Source organism: Gorilla gorilla, chromosome 15 (assembly GCF_029281585.2).
Source record: "Gorilla gorilla gorilla isolate KB3781 chromosome 15, NHGRI_mGorGor1-v2.1_pri, whole genome shotgun sequence".
NCBI lineage: Eukaryota > Metazoa > Chordata > Mammalia > Primates > Hominidae > Gorilla > Gorilla gorilla.
In genome coordinates, this window is record NC_073239.2 from 76,399,217 (window position 1) to 76,417,720 (window position 18,504).

An 18,504-nucleotide genomic window follows, 5' to 3' on the forward strand; every position below is an offset into this window, starting at 1 on the left:
GGATGAGAGGAATAATGTAAAAATAAAGTGAACTAAGAGTGTATTTGCAACCTAATTTACTTTATTTAAAAAATTTTGTGACTCGCCCAATCTATGTGCTTCATAAGACAACTATCTGTTTCACCGCTTTCAACCGGGGTCTAAGAGCCTGGCACATAATAGATGCTCGATAACTGTGTGTCAAACGAATAAATGCACAAAGTGTTCATTGCTCACCTAATATGCCACAATAGCAGACAACTTCTCTCTCTCCTTCCCTTCTTTTGTAAATTTTCTTTATCTTCTTCTCTCCCTCCTTAGCCCCCTCTTCTTCCTTCCCTCTCCTTATCTCTCTTTAGTCTCCTCTCTGTTCTTCCCTCCCTTCTGTTCTCCTTTCAAAGTAGATCACAGAAAGATGTTTAGGAGACATTCGTTAGAGAATGTTCAGTAGCACAAAGACAGCAGAAAATGTATACAGTATCACATTTTCCATCCTTTCTTTTCTCTTTTTTTCAACTAAATCTTGAAATTCTGAAGTTATGTGACTGTAGGTTTTAAAGGGGTGTTGTCGTGTTGCATGGGTGTCTTGTGTAATTAAAACAAACTCTCCACCCTGCCCTTGTCTTAGTGTGCAGTTTCTTTCTTTTCATTTTTATTTTATTTACTTATTTTTTTGAGGCAGGGTCTCACTCTATCGCCCAGGCTGGAGTACAGTGGCATGATCTCGGCTCACTGCAGTCTCACCCTCCCTGGGCTCAAGCAATCCTCCCATCTCAGCCTCCTGAGTAGCTGGGACTACAGGCATGCACCACCACGCCCAACTTTTTTTTTTTTTTTTTTTTCGTAGAGATGGGGTTTCACCATGTTGCCCAGGCTGGTCTTGAACTCCTGGACTCAAGCCATCTACTCACCTTGGCCTCCCGAAGTGCCGGGATTATGAGCATGTACCACCACACCCATCCCACAGTTTCTAAGAGAATCTGATCTTTTTCAGTTTCCAGAGACAGTCTTTGTGATTAATGATCTGTCTGTGTTAGTCTAAGACTCCAAGACCAATCTCCCATTTCCAAAGACAGAACTGGGAGAAACTTCCCTTTCCTCTAAAGAGGTGGTTCTGTATGTAAGCTAAGAGTAATCAAAGCAAGTTAGAATGCAATATCCTTATATCCTTGTGAGAAGGATGGGAGAGGCTCCCCAGACATGAAGGTAAACAAGAGGTTGCAGATTTTCACCATCGTTGACAGGGTGGGTGGTGTGCTGGCAGAGGGGAAGCAGTAGAGTTATTCAGGCTGAATGGACATCACTAAGGGAACCAGGTTCTTTCAGGTGCACAGGGGAAATCAGTAAGTTTCAGTGAATTCATGACAACTTGCCTCAGGCTGCTATGAAAGATGGCCACAAGGTCTCCTTTATTAGTGAGGCTAGCTAGGTGCAATCCTGACCTTTATTAAGAGTAACCAGACATTGGGGAGCTGGTTGCCTAAGCGCCCAGTAATCAGTTAAAAAGATGTCACAGAAAGGCAATTTCACTCTTACATTTCAAATATAATATTGATGCTAAGATTCAAACTGACTGGAAAAATAGAGATTCATCCAGCCACAGAGGGCCTGATAAAGGAGGCATGCTAAGGGATATAAATTACTACTTCTGTGAACTCCCAGATAAGATTCTACCCTTGTTAATTTCATCCTGCCTCCTCCTCACTCTCAGATCCCCAAACCTCCACCCTTGTCTGCCTCTCTTCCCATCAATCCCTGCTGTGGGTTCTAATCCCAATCCTGCTGTTGTTTAGCTGGCTATATTATCTTGAACAAGTTATTTTTCTTTGAGTCTCAGCTTCTTCATCTATGCAATAGGGAATAGTAATATCCGGCCCATTGATATGAAATAATATGAGCAAAGGACTTGATGGAGGCAATCAATAAATGCTAGATACATCCCAAATCCCACTCTCTAAAGAATAGTCTTAGAAAACTAAAACTTTCAAATCACAAGCCCAACTCTATTTTCCAAATGTAAGAAATTTGCCTTATTTCTCAGTTGCCCTGATGCATTCCATCCATCATATAAAATAAATAATTTAAATGAAAAGTTAATTGAACACTTAGAGCACTAAAAGTCATTCTAAGTTCTTCTTTCAGAGAATTAAAGATGCAAAAGGAAAAACTAATTTCAACATTATGCATTGAAAGAAATCTAAATTGTAACAAATTATTTACGTATATATTTAGTCTCTATTTCCTGTTCAAATACTTCAAATACATTTATAACCATTTGGAACTGTTATTACCAATATTTTAAGATGTTACTCCATCCAATAGGAAATATTAACTGTTTTATTGTTAAAGAGTGATACTAAAATAATGCCATGACATACGTGTTATCAATTAGGCAATGAGCTACCAGTCAATGTTTTGCCTTATAAAGAATTTTAGCCAAGATAAAGCTTTTGTTTGTTTGTTTGACTTAGAAAGCCAAAGTTGAACCTGTGTGACAACTCTTTGATCACATGTAATAACTGAAGCATAAGAAAATTTGTTTTTAGTATAATCACCAATCGTCCTCCCTTCCTCCCACTGAGAAAAAAATTCGGCCTTGTTTAAATACTCAGCTTAATTAAATTATGTATTTAATATATGATACATTTGTCTTGGCTTCGCATAGCACTAAAATGATAAATTAAATTTTTATGTGATAATTAGAGCCAAACTGTTATCAATAAGAATGTTAAAGCATTTAAAGATTATGAAAGTTTAATGTGTTCTGATGTGCTGCTTTTCAAAATCGTTGAGGCATTCCCGCTTTGAAAATTGTTGTACTTGATAATGGAGCCTCCTTGTGGGGAATCAGCAGTATTTCAGGCTTTCAAATTGCAGGTGAACTGCTGTTTGAATTTTCCCCCTTCACAACGGGAATAGATGTACTGTAGTAGTGCTATCAAGAAAATATGTACTTGTCGCCGGGTGCCGTGGCTCACGCCTGTAATCCCAGAACTTTGGGAGGCCGAGGCAGGTGGATCATGAGGTCAGAAGATCGGGACCATCCTGGCTAACACAATGAAACCCCATCTCTACTAAAAATACAAAAAATTAGCTGGGTGTGGTGGCGGGCGCCTGTAGTCCCAGCTACTGGGGGGGCTGAGGCAGGAGAATGGCGTGAACCCAGGAGGTGGAGCTTGCAGTGAGCTGAGATTGTGCCACTGCACTCCAGCTTGGGCGACAGAGTGAGACTCCATCTCAAAATAAATAAATAAATAAATAAATAAATAAATAAATAAATAAATAAATAAATATTTTTTTAAAAAAAGAAAAGAAAATATGTACTTGTCTCTGGACCCCTGACATCCAGAAACCAGCAGGAACTTAATGACTGCCAGGAAGTAAGGAAATATGTGCTGCCTTTCCTTTGGTTTGTCTGTAGTCCTGGTAGCTAAAGATAAACCAGTATTAATTTTTTTCAGTCAAATCGATTGTGTTCTCTGGAAAGAAAACAAGTAGATTGACAAATTTTTTTACTTTTAAACTGCCCAATGTAGCTGGGCATGATGGTGCATGTCTGTAGTCCTAGCTACTTGGGAGGCCGAGGTGGGAAGATTGCTTGAGCCTAGGAGTTGGAGGTTACAGTGACCTATGATCCTGCACCTCACTCCAGTTTGGGTGAGTGCAAGACCCTGTCTCAAAAAACAAACCAACAATTAAACTGCACCATGTAGTGGGGCCCTTGAACATATTGAATCAGGTAGATGCATGTTTTGCTTTAATCTCATGGAGTTATTCTCTGCTTTTGACCAGAGAGCACATTCCTCTAAGAAAGATAGATGTCAGGCCTCTGCTACGACCTCAGGTCCTCAGACCCACCAGCCCAAAAAACATCTCACCAATTTCAAATCCGGTAAGCGGCCTCTTTTTACTATCTTCTCCAGCCTCCCTCGCTATCCCTCAACCTCTTTCTTTCAATCTTGGTGCCACACTTCAATCTCTCCCTTCTCTTAATTTCAATTCCTTTCATTTTCTGGTAGAGACAAAGGAGACACATTTTATCCGTGGACCCAAAACTCTGGCGCCAGTCACGGACAAACGAAGGCAGCCTTCCCTTCATGTTTAATCATTGCAGGGACACTTCTCTGATTATTTACCCAGGTTTCAGAGGTGTCAGACCACGCAGGGACGACACCTCCCCTCCTCGCCAGGCTGAGCTAGGTCCCAATTCTTCCTCAGCCTCCGCTCCTCCACCCTATAATCCTTTTATCATCTCCCCTCCTCACACCCTGTCCGGCTTACAGTTTCGTTCCGTGACTAGCCCTCCCCCACCTGCCCAGCAATTTACTCTTAAAAAGTTAGCTGGAGCCAAAGGCATAGTCAAGGTTAATGCTCCTTTTTCTTTATCCCAAATCAGATAGCGTTTAGGCTTTTTTTCATCAAATATAAAAATCCAGCCCAGTTCATGGCTCATTTGGCATCAACCCTAAGACACTTTACAGCCCTAGACTCTAAAAGGTCAAAAGGCCATCTTATTCTCAGTATACATTTTATTACCCAAATCTGCTCCCAACATTAAATAAAACTCCAAAAATTAAATTCTGGCCCTCAAACCCCACAACAGGACTTAATTAACCTTGCCTTCAAGGTGTACAATAATAGAGGCAGCCAAGTAGCAACATATTTCGGAGTTGCAATTCCTTGCCTCCACTGTGAGACAAACCCCAGCCACATCTCCAGCTCACAAGAACTTCCAAACGCCTAAACCACAGTGGCCAGGCATTCCTCCAGAACCGCCTCCCCCAGGAGCTTGCTACAAGTGCCAGAAATCTGGCCACCAGGCCGAGGAATGCCTGCAGTCCAGGATTCCTCCTAAGCTGTGTTCCATCTGTGCAGGACCCCAATGGAAATCGGACTGTTCAACTCACCTGGCAGCCACTCCCAGAGCCTCTGGAACTCTGGCCCAAGGCTCTCTGACTCCTTCCCAGATCTTCTCGGCTTAGCGGCTGAAGACTGATGCCGCCCGATCGCCTTGGAAGCCCGGTAGACCATCACAGATGCTAGCTTTAAGTAACTCTCACAGTGGAGGGTAAGTCCGTCCCCTTCTTAATCAATATGGAGGCTACCCACTCCACATTACCTTCTTCTCAAGGGCCTGTTTCCCTTGCCTCCATAACTGTTGTAGGTATTGACGGCCAGGCTTCTAAACCTCTTAAAACTCCCCAACTCTGGTGCCAATTTAGACAATACTTTTTTAAGCACTCCTTTTAGTTATCCCCACCTGCCCAGTTCCCTTATTAGGCCGAGACACTTTAACTAAATTATCTGCTTCCCTGACTATTCCTGGACTACAGCCGCATCTCATTGATGCCCTTCTTCCCAATCCAAAGCCTCCTTTGCGTCCTCCTCTTGTATCCCCCCACCTTAACCCCCAAGTATAAGATACCTCTACTGCCTCCTTGGCGACCGATCATGCCCCTTACCATCTCATTAAAACCTAATCACCCTTACCCTGCTCAACACCAATATCCTATCCTGCAGCGTGCTTTAAAAAGATTAAAGCCTGTAATCACTCGCCTGCTACAGCATGGCCTTTTAAAGCCTATAAACTCTCCTTACAAATCCCCCATTTTACCTGTCCTAGAACCAGACAAGCCTTATAGGTTAGTTCAGGATCTGCGCCTTATCAACCAAATTGTTTTGCCTATCCACCCTGTGGTGCCAAACCCATATACTCTCCTATCCTCAATACCTCCCTCCACAACCCATTATTCTGTTCTGGATCTCAAACATGCTTTCTTTACTATTCCTTTGCACCCTTAATCCCAGCCTCTCTTCGCTTTCACTTAGACTAACCCTGACACCCATCAAGCTCAGCAAATTACCTGGGCTGTACTGCCGCAAAGCTTCACAGACAACCCCCCTTACTTCAGTCAAGCTCAAATTTCTTCCTCATCTGTTACCTATCTCAGCATAATTCTCATAAAAACACACGTGCTCTCCCTGCCGATCATGTCCGACCAATCTCTCAACCCCCAGCACCTTCTACAAAACAACAACTCCTTTCCTTCCTAGGCATGGTTACTGCGGTCAGAATTCTTACACAAGAGCCAGGACCGCACCCTATAGCCTTTCTGTCCAAACAACTTGACCTTACTGTTTTAGCCTAGCCCTCATGTCTGCGTGCAGCAGCTGCCGCTGCTTTAATACTGTTAGAGGCCCTAAAAATCACACACTATGCTCAACTCACTCTCTACAGTTCTCATAACTTCCAAAATCTATTTTCTTCCTCGTACCTGACGCATATACTTTCTGCTTCCCAGCTCCTTCAGCTGTACTCACTCTTTGTTAAGTCCCACAATTACTATTGTTCCTGGCATAGACTTCAATCTGGCCTCCCACATTATTCCAGACACCACACCTGACCCTCATGACTGCATCTCTCTGATCCACCTGACGTTCACCCCATTTCCCCATATTTCCTTCTTTCCTGTTCCTCACCCTGATTACACTTAGTTTATTGATGGCAGTTCCACCAGGCCTAATCGCCACACACCAGCAAAGGCAGGCTATGCTATAGTACAAGCCACTAGCCTGACTCTTAAAACCTCTCATTTCCTTTCCATCGTGGAAATCTATCCTCAAAGAAATAACTTCTCAGTGTTCCATCTGCTATTCTACTACTTCTCAAGGATTATTCAGGCCCCCTCCCTTCCCTACACATCAAGCAAGAGGATTTGCCCCCACCCAGGACTGGCAAATTAGCTTTACTCAACATGCCCTGAGTCAGATAACTAAAATACCTCTTAGTCTAAGTAGACACTTTCACTGGATAGGTAGAGGCCTTTCCTACAGGGTCTGAGAAGGCCACCGCAGTCATTTCTTCCCTTCTGTCAGACATAATACCTCAGTTTAGCCTTCCCACCTCTATACAGTCTGATAACAGACCAGCCTTTACTAGTCAAATCACCCAAGCAGTTTTTCAGGCTCTTAGTATTCAGTAAAACCTTTATATCCCTTACAGTCCTCAGTCTTCAAGAAAAGTAGAACGGACTAATAGTCTTTTAAAAACACACCTCACCAAGCTCAGCCACCAACTTAAAAAGGACTGGACGATACTTTTACCTCTTTCTCTCCTCAGAATTCAGGCCTGTCCTCAGAATGCTACAAGGTACAGCCCATTTGAGCTCCTGTATGGACGCTCCTTTTTATTAGGCCCCAGTCTCATTCCAGACACCAGACCAACTTGGACTGTGCCCCAAAAAAACTTGTCATCCCTACTATCTTCTGTCTAGTCATACTCCTATTCACTGTTCTCAACTACTCATACATGCCCTGCTCTTGTTTACACTGCCGGTTTACACTGTTTCTCCAAGTCATCACAGCTGATATCTCCTGGTGCTATCCCCAAACTGCCACTCTTAACTCTTAAAGTAAATAAATAATCTTTGCTGGCAAGGCTATGCTGAACCTCCTTAGGCACTCTCTAATTAGATGTCCTAGGTCCTCCCAATTCTTAGTCCTTCAATACCTGTTTTTCTCCTTCTTTTATTCCGTTTAGTTTTTTAATTCATACAAAACTGTATCCAGGCCATCACCAATAATTCTAAATGACAAATGTTTCTTCTAACAACCCCACAATATCACCCCTTACCACAAAATCTTCCTTCAGCTTAATCTCTCCCACTCTAGGTTCCCACGCCGCCCCTAATCCCGCTTGAAGCAGCCCTGAGAAACATCGCCCATTATCTCTCCATACCACCCCCCAAAATTTTCACCGTCCCAACACTTTACCACTATTTCCTTTTATTTTTCTTATTAATATAAGAAGACAGGAATGTCAGGCCTCTGAGCCCAAGCTAAGCCATCATATACCATGTGACCCGCACTTACACATCCAGATGGCTGGTTCCTGCCTTAACTGATGACATTCCACCACAAAAGAAGTGAAAACGGCCTGTTCCTGCCTTAACTGATGACATTGTCTTGTGAAATTCCTTCTCCTGGCTTATCCTGGCTCAAAAGCTCCCCTACTAAGCACCTTGTGACCCCCACTCCTGCCCACCAGAGAACCCCCCTTTGACTGTAATTTTCCTTTACCTACTCAAATCTTATAAAACGGACCCAACCCTATCTCCCTTAGCTGACTCTCTTTTTGGACTCTAAAAGTACCTATTACAGATATATTTAGGGCTTAAAGGAAAACACAGATATAGTGGATGACATATGGGAACTAGCAGCAAAGAACTAGAAATTGTATTTGTTTTCACCATATATTTATTTTATCTGTTCTGGAACTTCAGATAAATTGAATTATACAGTATATACTCTTTTGTATCCAGATTTTTCTCTTTGCAAAATGTCTGTAGCATTTATTTATGTTGCTGTATGATCAGTAGGCTCTTTTTATTGCAGAATAAACAAAATGAAGTAGTTAGGTGCTTACATTTAAATGTAGAATCACAGCGATTATAATAGCTACAAATGTAGACTGATACAAAAGTGTTTTTTCACAGTCCATTAGCTCAAGAGGTGTAGTAAATTATAATAGTGCTTTCCAAATGGGTGAATATTGTTTAATAAAAATCTAAACAAAATAGATGTAATAAAAATTTCAATTTATAGAGTTGCATTTCTAGAAACTTTCTGTGTATATTAAAACCATGTTTAAAACACATTTTTCTATGCAGAATGAACTAAAGTTATGGAAGTACATAATGATTCATAAATTTGTCAGCTATTTCAGTGTCTGGTGGGACATTTGAAAGCTGTATGGGATGTGAGACAATCTGCATTGGTCAGTATTCTCTCATGCTTTATAGGACATCCAGAATTTTTGGACACCATTTGCTAAATGCTAGTGATATTGTGAGACAAAAAATCCTTCCCCAAATTTCTGAAATGCTCTTTAGGGAGGAGTAATATTCCTACTGATAAGAGCTACTCTATGCCTTCTCATCACAGTCTTACCAACTGTCATATTTATGTATTTTCTTTTTGAAAATGTTGAAAAGAGATGAGAAAACCAGCCACAGACTGGGAAAAAAAAATTTGCAAAAGACATATCTGATAAAGAACTGTTATCTAAAATACAAAATAACTGAAAATCCAACAAGAAAATGAACAACCTGATTTTAAAATGGACAAACGATCTGAATAGACACCTCATCAAAGAAAAATAGAAAATAAGCATATGAAAAGATGCTCAACATTACATGTCATTAGGAAATTTCAAATTAAAACAACATTGAGATATAACTGCACACCTGTTAGAACGGCCAAAATCTAAAACACTAATAACACCAAATGCTGGCAAAGATACGGAGCAACAGAAACTCTCATTCATTGCTGGTGGGAATGCAACATGGTACCTCCATGTTGGAAGATCATTTGGCAGTTTCTTACAAACCTAAACATATTTTTAATGTACAATTCAAGAATCATGTTCCTTGATATTTACCCAAATGAGTTGAAAACTTGTTCACATAAATGTGCACACAGATGTTTATAGCAGCTTTATTAATAACTGCAAAATATTGGAAGCAACCAAGATGCCATCAGTAAATAAGCAGATAAATAAGCTATGGTACATCCAGACAATGGAATATTAGCACTAAAAGGAAATGAGCTATTTAGCCATGAAAAGCTATGGAGAAACCTAAAGCGCATATTACTAAGCGAAAAAAGCCAATCTGAAAAGGCTTCCTACGGTATGATTCCAACTATATGACATTCTGGAAAAGGCAAAACCATGGAGACCGTAACAGTAGCAGTGGTTTCAAGAGACTGGGAGAAGAAAGGGATGAATGGATGGAGCACAGAGGAATTTTAGAGCAATAAAACTCTTCTACATATTTCTATAATTATAAATACATGTTATGACATTTGTCAAAACCCATAGAATGTACAACACGAAGAGTGAATGAACCCTAATGTAAACTATGGACTTTGGGTGATAGCAATGTGTCATTGTAGGTTTATTGATTATAACAAATGTACCTCTCTGGTGGGGGATATTGGTAACAGGTGAGGTTTTGCATGTGTTGGGGCAGAGAATAAATGGGAAATCTCTGTATTTTCACTCAATTTTGCTGTGAACCTAAAGATGCTCTGAAAAATAAAGCCTACCAAAAAAAGTTGAAAAGATGCCATGTTTGAAGAATGCTGTCCACTAAGCACAATCTCTTCTTGCTTATAGCTACTGTTCTTGGCAGAGCTACTTGGATTAACAATGGTGCCTGGCAGAGTAACACAGAGACCATAGGAATAGACATTTTCTTGAGTACATGTGGAAGACCAACTGGGAACTCCAAAATATTTTGTGATGGATGTTAAAGTGGGTTTCTCATGGAGAACCCAGAACTACATCATCAAGTCCATTGAAATTAGTGATAAGAGGCTGGCCTAGATAATGACTTTGGGGTTGAAGAGCAACAGATTGGGGAAAAGGGACTTGATGATTGGCAGGTTTTAGTTGTCAAGGGCAGGAAGGAAAAGGGAAACATTTATTTTTCACTCTGTACCCTTTTGTACCTTTTCAAATTCATATCGTGCACATATTACCTATTTTTAAAGTAATTTTTAAAATGTAAGATGGGGAAGCAGAGAAAGTAGTCAAAGAGGTTAGGAAGGAATGAACGATCAGAGTGGTTAGCGGAAAACCAAGAAAGAGTAAAAACATGAACACCAGGACAAGAACATTTCCAAAAGGGAAGTGGGGCCAACTATGATGTGATAGTTAATATTGAGTGTCAACTTGATTGGATTGAAGGATGCAAAGTATTGATCTTGGGTGTGTCTGTGAGGGTGTTGCCACAGGAGATTAACATTTGAGTCAGTGGGCTGGGAAAGGCAGACACACCCCTAATCTGGGTGGGCACAATCGAATCAGCTGCCAGCACTGCTAGAATCTAAGCAGGCAGAAACATGTGAAAACAGAGACTGGCTTAGCCTGCCAGCCTACATCTTTCTCCTGTGCTGGATGCTTCCTGCCCTTGAACACTGGAGTCCAAGTTCTTCAATTTTGGAACTTGGACTGGCTCTCCTTGCTCCTCAGCCTGCAGACAGCCTATTGTGGGAACCCTGACTAATACACGTGGTTTATGTTTGGCAAGGTCAAGTAAGATGGCTGAGAAGTATTCACTGGATTTAGGTCATTTGTGACCTATTCTGTGACTAATTCTGTGAAGCAATGAGTGTAGGAGCCAGATAAAAATGGAATGAGAAAGGAATCTGAGTTGAAATAAAGACAATATGTGAATAACATTTTCAAATATTATTTGAGGGCTTTTTCCACTGTATTTCCTTGTACGCACAGGACTTCCTTTACCTTTAGGATTTTCTGAACTAAAGGAGGTTGTGCCAAAAACAGAGAGGTCTTTGGTTTGTTAAAATTTTGGCCCTGCTTTAAATAGGAAGGTTTTAAATCAAGATAATAAGTCCAAGAGAACACACAAAGCTGTAAAAGCCAGGATGACTATCCTAAAGACTAGATAAAGATGTTTTCAGGTTGGATGAGAGGAGCTTAGAAAATCAAGGAGAGGCCGGGTGCGGTGGCTCACACCTGTAATCCCAGCACTTAGGGAGGCCAAGGCAGGCAGATCACGTGGTCAGGAGATTGACACCATCCTGGCCAACATGGTGAAACCCCATCTCTACTAAAATACAAAAAATTAGCTGGGCCTGGTGGTGCATGCCTGTAGTCCCAGCTAATGGGAGGCTGAGGCAGGGGAATCACTTGAACCCTGTAGGCGGAGATTGCGGTGAGCCAAGATCGCACCACTGCACTCCGGCCTGGTGACAGAGCAAGACTCCATCTCAAAAAAAAAAAAAAAAAAAATCAAGGAGAATTTAGATGTAAATAAAGCTCTGAGAAGTGTCCTTGTACCCTGTGTATCCCTGCCCACCCTTGGTGACTGGCCTAGCTATAGAATGATGGGGCAATAAAGGCTGCATGAGCCACTAATAAGTTTGGGGCACCTGAAAGCAAAGAGGACCTGCGTCTTGATTCCCATGTAGACCTCAGGAAGGCAGCAGCAAGACCTCAGAGTAGAAAACTGTTGCTTGGTTTGTTTTGTGCACAATTTTCCATTTTGTTTTTTACTGCAACCTGTAAGAAGGGGTTCATTTTACACTGAGACCTAGCACACACTCATATATAACTGAAATGTTTCGTGAACCCATTCTTATTTCTACTAAGTGTATTAGTTATTATTGTTGTGTAACAAGCTAGCTCCAAATTTAGCAGCTTAAAACAATTATCCTCTCAAAGCTTCTGTGAGTCAGAAACTTGGAGCAGATTAGCTGGGTAGTTCTGATACAGGTCTCTTAGGGGGTTGTAATTAAGATGTCAGCTGGAGCTGCTTCCAAGATGGCTCACTCATATGGGTGTTGGCAAGAGGCCTCAGTACCTCACCATGTGGGCTCCTCCATAGGGCTGCTTGAGTGTCCTCACAACATGGCAGTTGGGTTCCCCAGAATAACTGACTTGAGAAAGAGCAGTGAGAAAGCCACAGTCAATACCTTTTTTTGTGCTAATATTTAAGACATCTTCACTTCTGCCACATTCTGTTCACCAAAAGTGATCATCATAACACTATTTAGGGGGAGGAAAATGCACTCTGCTAAAAACTTTCAATTTTTCAATCTCCCTAACACTTGAGGATAGCCATGTGATATAGTTCTGGCAATAAGATGTAATCAGACATCTCTGGGAAGGTCATGTCTTCCTGATTAGAAAGACAAAACTTTTTGGAAAAAGCCCTCATTCTCCCTTTTCTCTTTCTTGGAATGGAGAGTGGAGACCTGGAAGTGCAAGTCATCTTGCAAACGTATGTCAATATGAAACCTGCAAGTCCAGGATGGAGGCCTGGAAAGCTGCATCTCTGATGGTATTCTTGGGCTGCTCTTTCCTTGACTTGTTGAGACAAATAACCCCTAATGAGTTAAAAAAAAAACAACAAACAAAAGTAATGAGTCACTAAGTACAGCTCACACTTAAGGGGAAAGAAAATTAGTTTATATCATTTGAAGAGAGAAGTATCAAAGAATTTTACAACTATCAAACTATGTGTGGTGAAATCTGATATGTTTTATTCTGTCCTACACCACTTCAGTTTGTTTTAAATGTTGGTTATAACCCATTACGCTAAATTCATGACTTACCATTGGTTGTAACCCACGATGTAAATAATCTAAAATCACTCTATTGGCAAAACTGCAGGGAAACAATCACACTCATAACTTGATGGTGGAAATGAAAAATCGTACAACCTATAGAGAAGGTAATGTGGCAATTTGTATTAAATTATAAATGTACTTAGCCTTTGAACCATCACTCCTACCTATAATATTCTACCATATAGAAATACCTGCACACATACAAAATGTTTTATGTGTAAGTTGCTTCATTGCAGCTTTATTTTCCAATAGTATAAAATTAGAGATAACCTGTCAATCAAAAGAAGGTGGCTACATTTTGATATTATCAAATATTTTGATATTTTGATATATCCATACAGTGGAATACCATGAAGCTATTTAGAAAAAGAATAACTTTGAATATATCATAGGGAACAATTTCCAGGATATATTGTTAAATGAAAAAAATCAATGTGTATATAGTATGCTAACTTTTCTGTACAAAAGGGAGAAAATTAAGAAAATATGCCTTTCCTTACTTTTACATAAAGAAACAAAAAATTAATAAACAGTGGTTGCCTGAGAAAGGTGAGGACAAGGTGAATAGGGCAGATGTAGACAAGAGACTTTTAATGTGTATTTGTTGAAAGATAGTTTGGCTAAATATAGGATTCTTGGTTGACAGTTTTTTCTTTTAGCACTTTGAATATGTTATCCCTCTACCTTCTGGCCTCCATTGTTTCTGATAAGTCAGTTGTTAATCTTACTGGGATTCCCTTGTGTGTGACAGGTTGTTTTTCTCTTGCTGCTTTCAAGGATTTTCCTTTGTCTTTGTCTCTCAGCATTTTTACTATTTTACTATTTACTATCTGTGTGTGTCTCTTTGTGTTTGTCTTACTTAGGAGTTTCTTCAGTTTCTTGGATGTGTGTAGATTAATTTTTTTAAGACTCAAATTTGGGAAGTTTTCAACCATTATTTCTTCAAATACTTTTTCTGCTCTTTTTTCTCTTCTTTTTTTGGTAGTCACATTACACATATTAATGCACTTAATGGTCTCCCACAGGTCTTTGAGGCTGTATTCATTTTTTCTGCATTATTTTTCCCTGTTGTTCAGCTTACATAATCTCTATTGAACTATATTCAAGTTTGCTAATTCTTTCTTCTGCCAGTTCAAATTTACCGTTGAGCCCCTGTAGTTAAGTTTTAATTTTAGTAATTGTAATTTTCAACGCAAGGATTTCCATGTTTCTTTTTTTATAAATTCTATCTCTTTATTAATCTCTATTGATGAGACATTTTCTACATGCCTTCTTTTACTTCTTTAAGCATAGTTAAAAAATTATTTGAACATATTCATAATGTCTACTTTAAAGAGTTTGTTAAATTTGCCATCTGATCCCTCTCATGGACAGTTTCTTCTGTTGCCTGCTTTTTTTTCCTGGGTACGGTTCATATTTTCCTATTTCTGTGCATGTCTCATATATTTATTGCTCCTGTTGTTGTAAACTGGATGCTTTCAATAGAGAGAACCAGGGAAAAAGACAGCTAAGAAAAACCCTCATGGAACAACTCTGTAGCAGCTCCAGATACACGTTTCTACTACTCCTTCTGTGAGGCTTATTACTATTGTTTGTTTGTTTATTTGTTTAGTTACTGGACTATTTTGGGGTAGTCTTTTTGCTCTGAGGTGTGAAGCTTCTGGTGTTCCTCAGAGGACACAGCCTTGGGTATGCCTACAGTCACCCTTGGAGAACAGTAGCTTTAGTAGGGCTCTGTTTGACTGCCTCTTTTCCTGATCACTTTTAGATGTTAGGTGTCACTAATTATTTGCTAATTGCCCTATTGTTTTTGACAATGCTCTTGGGCATAAATTGCTCCACAGTCTGATCCAACTGCAGGGGCAGTTTTTGAGGTTAGTTTAGACCTCAGGAGAGCTCTTTTTAGCTGTCTCTTCTGGGTTCTCTCTGGTAAACTAGCTGCCCTGTGGTTTAGCTTCTATCCCTCATGAAGTTTTTAGCCTCCTCTTAATTGTTTACCACCAATACTCCATTGTTTTTGAGAATGCCTTAGACTTGAACTTCTCCACACTTTGTTTCAAATAAAATTAGTTCCTTTGGAGAGAGCTTCAGGGCTGTCTGTTTAAAGGCCTGTCTCTACTCCTATGCGAACTCTCTGAGTCATGGCTCTGAATTGTGGGGGCAGGGATGGTGGCCTGCTTCTTTTGGAATGGTTGCTCCAAAAGTAGGGCATTGGGTGGGGGGGTTCATAACATCTGGTCTTCTCAGCTTGCCCGTTCAAGCATGAAATCTCAGTCCTACAAATGAGCTTGTTTGAGAATAATCATGGCCCCAGTATTCCCAGCATGCCACACCCTAGTAAAGCATTTGCTCTATGAGTGGGAGGTAGGTAGAAGAAGACAACCCCCAGCTTCTTGGCCGCACTCACCTGGAATTTAACCTCTGCAACATGTAGTCTGAGAGATGTGAAGTTCTTGTAACCTGCCCCTCTGAGGAAAATAAGATAGTCCTGGGATCTCAGAGAAGAAAGAGCCATGGCTTTTTCCACCTGGAATGGAGTCTCTGTCATGCTGAGCTGGGAATAGGGAGAGAGTGGGTTATAAATCAAATGCTACAGACTTACTATTCTTACTGAGTTTTAGATTTTCTTAATTAATGTTTCTGCATTTTCTATATGCCATTAGGACAATTTAAAAAGAGTTAAAATGGTCGTCTTGAAAATAATGTTCACCGGTTAAACTTGTTTAATTGGGATCCACAGAGCTCCTCACTGCCATTCCAGAAGTGGAACTTCCAAAGTATGTTTTATGTATAATTTTGATTTATTGACCCAACAATATCAAAACATATCAAAAACCAAAAATATTGGAAAAAATTCTTAAAAAGCAGCCTGTGACCTCCTAATAGGTGTGGTCACAGCCCTCTATGGTTCTGAGGTGGAGTAATAATTTTTTTGTGTTTAGAGAGGGGCTCTAAAGTGGTCATTTGAGCTGGGTCGTCTTGGACTGAAGTGGGAGATAATTACTCAGCAAGCCATGGATATAAGGCCAGAGACAGACTGATGGATGCCTTGGCAGATGCCAGGGTGAATGGATGACAACTGAGGACTTATGTTCACCAATGCACTGGCACTAGTAAGCCCCTAGAACCTAGATGCTGTCATCTTAAGTTTCACCATCTGGCAGAGTAAGATGTTGAGTTGCAGAAAAATAATTACTTTCTTTCTTACACCACTAAAAGTGTAGACTAGAATTTAGATCAATTGTAAAAGTACAGGCAATTCTTTTGATGACTTAGCTGAAGGAAAGGAACTGAGGGAGAGAAAAGGAGGGAAGAATGGGCATTTTTCCTCTCAAGTGAGAGATTAGGGCACGCTTAAGTGCTCATGGCAGGCATATGGTTCAGTGGGAAGGCTAAGGATACCAGGGAACAGAAGTAATAGATAGCATGAGATTCCCAAGGCTGGAGAAGGGACCAGCTTCATAATAATTGGAAAACATAGCTGAGAACTAGTACAAATCTAGTTTAGTTAGGTTTGGTGGCTAAAATATGAAGAAATGTGTATCTGATGGCTTCTATTTTCTTGGAGAAGCAGCACCAAAAGTCATATTCCAAGAGGTTAGGGTTGGTTAAATGTTTGCATGGATAAAGTTTGAAGGGTCACAAAAGGGGCAGAAGGAGTGAGTTGACAAGTGAAAATGCTCAGATTGCCAGCAGGGTGGAAGGGCCAGGCAAGGCTATGGAGTCTAAGTGCAGTGGGTACTAATCTGATTCTGTAATTTTTCTCCAATGCTGTTCAGATGCGCTGGAGCAGGAATGGGGAAGATGGATGACTGGGGTCATCTTGAGTGGAATTATTCCAGAAAATAACTGCTCAGAAACTCTTATATGCTTTTTAAAAACACACATATATAGTTGTTTTCCAAATTAGAAACAAAAATCTTTTCTTTTAAATGTTATGCTGTTTTCCCATTCCTTTGATAGTTGTCTTTATCTTCCTTGGCACTTTTCCAGGGTTCTCATTGTCTTTTTCAAAAGACAGAGGCAGTACAGAATAGCAGTTAAGAGACGACTTCTGGCACCAATCTGCCAGGTGCAAATCTCATGTTTAGCACTTACTAGCTGTGTGATCACATAACACCTCTGTGCCTTGGTTTTCTCATCTGTAAAATGGGGATAGTGATAATACAGTATGCCTTAATAAGATTGCTCTGAGGATTAAATGAGCTAATGCACCTACTATACAGAGTATTACTTGTTGCTGTTATTATTTCCACCCAAATGAAATACCCAAACTGGGAGCAGAATAAAACATGAAGGATTACATTCTGGCCTTTACATAGTACTCAATATTTAATCCATTCCAATATTTCATAGCTTTTCTTTCTCGTTTTCCCATGAAGTCACTATAATTGCATACTCATAGTAAGCACAACGAAAGGTCGAAGTCTTAGGTTATTTTGAGAATCATTCTTTCTTCACCTTTTGAGGTATTGATTGTCTAAGTATTTACACTGGGTCAAATGGGTGGCTGACTTATACCTGCGTATCTCTTGCTTCCAAGTTCATCTCTTTTCTTTGATAGCCTCTTCTGAAAGTGCTACACATTTTCTTCTCCACAAGTAAACTTGGTATGGCTGATTGTTGTTACAAAGCCACAAGGTCCTTGCTGAGGCTGTAAGCCCTCTGCAGATGAGTACTGTGGCTTCTACCTTTTAGTAGCCTTAGCTCCCAGGAAGTTGCCCTTATATAAAGTAGGAAACAAAAATGGTAGATGATGATCACGATAATGATAATGATGACAGTACCATAATTGATCATGGTTGATTTCCTTACCTGTAGACTTCCGTGGGGATAGAGAGAAACAAACATGGAGTTCTGAGGCCAAACAGACTGCAGTTCAAATCCTAGTTCTACCACTAAATAGTTGGATAGCCTTGGATTAAAAACAAACAATTTAGAGCATTGTAAATTGTTCAGTAATTTATGAACAATTTTCTCTTTTTCCCCTCCAATTCTTGCCTACCATGACTCTCGGAGCCACTAACGGAATGGCCTCTTTCACAAGCCATGCCTTTCCTAAAACTTCCTGCCACCGAAAAGGTAGGGCTGGAATTCCTTTTCTTCCTTAAAGTCCTTCATGCCATCACCTTGTCACTTCCAATCTCTCAGATTTTCCCTTCACTCACCAGGTAGGTTTATTCTATATCACATTTATTTTTCAATGCCTTCCTTCAATTCTTCTTCTCAGGCAACACACTATTTTGCAACACGCTCACCTCCTTACTCTAAGATCTCTAACCCTCTGCCTTTTATTCACAACTGTACTTCCTATTCTAAAATGATGTCTTTTATAATTGAAGACTTTATCATTTCTCTCTAAATCCC

At 40.3% G+C, this 18,504-nt stretch overlaps 1 protein-coding gene across 2 annotated transcripts in view; it reads right to left on the reverse strand.

Annotated features, from left to right (window-relative positions):
- Window positions 1–9,460: 9,460 nt before the first annotated feature.
- The window catches only part of L3HYPDH (trans-L-3-hydroxyproline dehydratase), a 31,705-nt gene continuing 22,661 nt past the window's right edge, over window positions 9,461–18,504 (reverse strand). The window contains exons 5-8 of one of the 2 annotated variants that reach the window (XR_010130760.1): window positions 17,953–18,052; window positions 17,659–17,860; window positions 15,545–15,691; window positions 9,461–12,894 (exon numbers count right to left, since the gene is read on the reverse strand). The gene's annotated coding sequence lies outside the window, so the exon portion shown is untranslated. The remainder of the gene's footprint in view (window positions 12,895–15,544; window positions 15,692–17,658; window positions 17,861–17,952; window positions 18,053–18,504) is intronic. The other variant, XR_010130759.1, reaches the window with a different exon arrangement.